This window comes from Quercus lobata, chromosome 11, assembly GCF_001633185.2.
Source record: "Quercus lobata isolate SW786 chromosome 11, ValleyOak3.0 Primary Assembly, whole genome shotgun sequence".
Lineage (NCBI taxonomy): Eukaryota > Viridiplantae > Streptophyta > Magnoliopsida > Fagales > Fagaceae > Quercus > Quercus lobata.
In genome coordinates this window covers 49582826-49584821 of record NC_044914.1, presented here as the reverse complement: position 1 = coordinate 49584821, position 1996 = coordinate 49582826, and the positions used below count along the sequence as shown (strand labels likewise).

At 31.1% G+C, this 1996-nt stretch overlaps 1 non-coding gene across 1 annotated transcript; it reads right to left on the bottom strand.

The window, feature by feature from the left end:
• Nucleotides 1-1563: 1563 nt before the first annotated feature.
• On the bottom strand, nucleotides 1564-1635 carry TRNAE-CUC. The gene has a single exon. It is a non-coding gene; the product is annotated as a tRNA-Glu (tRNA).
• Nucleotides 1636-1996: the final 361 nt, after the last annotated feature.

Sequence of the window (1996 nt, the reverse complement as noted above, 5' to 3'; positions counted from 1 at the left end):
TTGGGTAAAAAAAATAGTGAAATTAAGACAATATTAGTTTAATTGTTTATTATGAGTTTTAAGGAAACAATTGATACATTTACATAACTGCATGTAAATTAATTGAAAAATAAATGGTTGAGCATTCTGTAATGAGTAAAAATTTTTAGATATCAAATAGCAAAGTACATGCTAAGATAATCTGGTTACAATAAAGTTAAAAACAGATTTAAAATTGTAGATATGTGTGAGACACATTCACAAGTGTGAAAATAGTAAAGCCAAAGTATCAAATTAGCATAAATTATGAATGCTTAGATATATTTTTTAACAATTTATGTTCAAAATAAACAGCTTTTCAAAATAAATTATGATATTTCCTATAGTGTGTGCTGCTTAACAATGATATGATCTTCATAAAAGAGACTAGGTATAAATAAGTAAGCAATCAAACTTTAATGTATATCTCAAATTGAAATAGAGTGTCAACCACAATTGATAATAGATTATAAAATAAATTTTTAAAATTGTAACTTTCATATATGTTTTTATTCTTTATCAAATGAGTTATCCAATAAGTCATTTGTAATTTTTTTTTTGGAATGTTGATATTGTGTAAAAATAAAACTTGTATATTTGTTTTACTTATCTTTGTGTTGTTTTATTTTAGATAGCAATGTTAGGATTTGTATAATTTTAAAATTATTGAATAAATATTAATAAGTTTAACTGAGTTTATTCTTGATATAAGTAGTGAATTCAAAATAATGCATTTTACATCAAGTAATATGTTGCATAACTATCTAAATGGCAAATACATATTGTTTTCTTTATAAAAAAATAAAAAATAAAAAATAAAAAAAAAATAAAAAATTTCATGTGAAAAATACGGGTCAACTCGACCCAACCCGACCCGACCCGCAACCCGATTGACCCGAATCTGATTTCAACCCGCTTAAAATGACCCGTTTTTAACCCGTGACCCGATTGACCCGACCCGCCCGTTTTGCCATGTCTACTCCTAACCTGAGGGATAATCCTCTTACTTTTAGCTTTAGCCTCTTGGCTTTCTTCCTTGTAATAGGCCCTCCCTTGGTTGCTTCATATGGTTCTTTCTCTCGCACTACCTCTCTTTCTTTGGTTTAAATACTTCATTTTTAGTGGGGTTTTCCTTATAACTACTCCTCTTTCTTCTATACTGCAGACGGGCTTTGTATGATTACACTGCTTACAAAGAGGTATACATAAAAAAAGTGGCAATTACCATTAAGTTAATTTTTTTTTTACATGGGCATTGTTAAAATTTTTTGATTTCTTCCAAAATGTTGTGGTGGAAATGTATGGTGTTACTTGTTTGGCAGTGTAAAGGGCAGCCAGAGAAGGCACTTTACAATGGAGGGATTCTCAAAGATGATGAGCCTGTTAGTGTCAAAGGCAGCATGGGTGGTTCTGCAAGTAATGCATTTTGGCCAGCTTTCATATTGCACAATCTCACTCAGGGAACTCATTACTGTTTCTTGGAATAGAATTTATTTATACAAATATCAATTGCTTCTCAACTTTTGGCAAAAGAAAATCAAAAAGTTTCGTTGCCGGGACTGAACCCGGGTCTCTCGGGTGAGAGCTGAGTATCCTAACCAACTAGACTACAACGGATTGTTGGTCCAATTTTTTATAATTCCATTTTATATGTAGCATACAGGACTACCTCGATCTTCAATATCATCTCAACTCTCAAGTAATTTTTTTTTTTTTATTGGGAAGAATCTTATCTCAAGTAATAGTCTCAAACAACTTTTGCTACCTTTCCCAGTCCCCCGCTTGACACTCCCACCACCTAAAATGACAAAAAGAACATCTCCTAGATATCTAGTGAGCTTTCAATAGGTTTTGGTTAATGTATGCCCTCTAGTGAGCTTTCAATAGGGTTTGGTTAATGTATGTTCTACAAATTCGTTTTTGAAAATTTTTTATCGGAAATTGAAAAAGTTGTCAAAACTTTTTTAATTTCCGATAA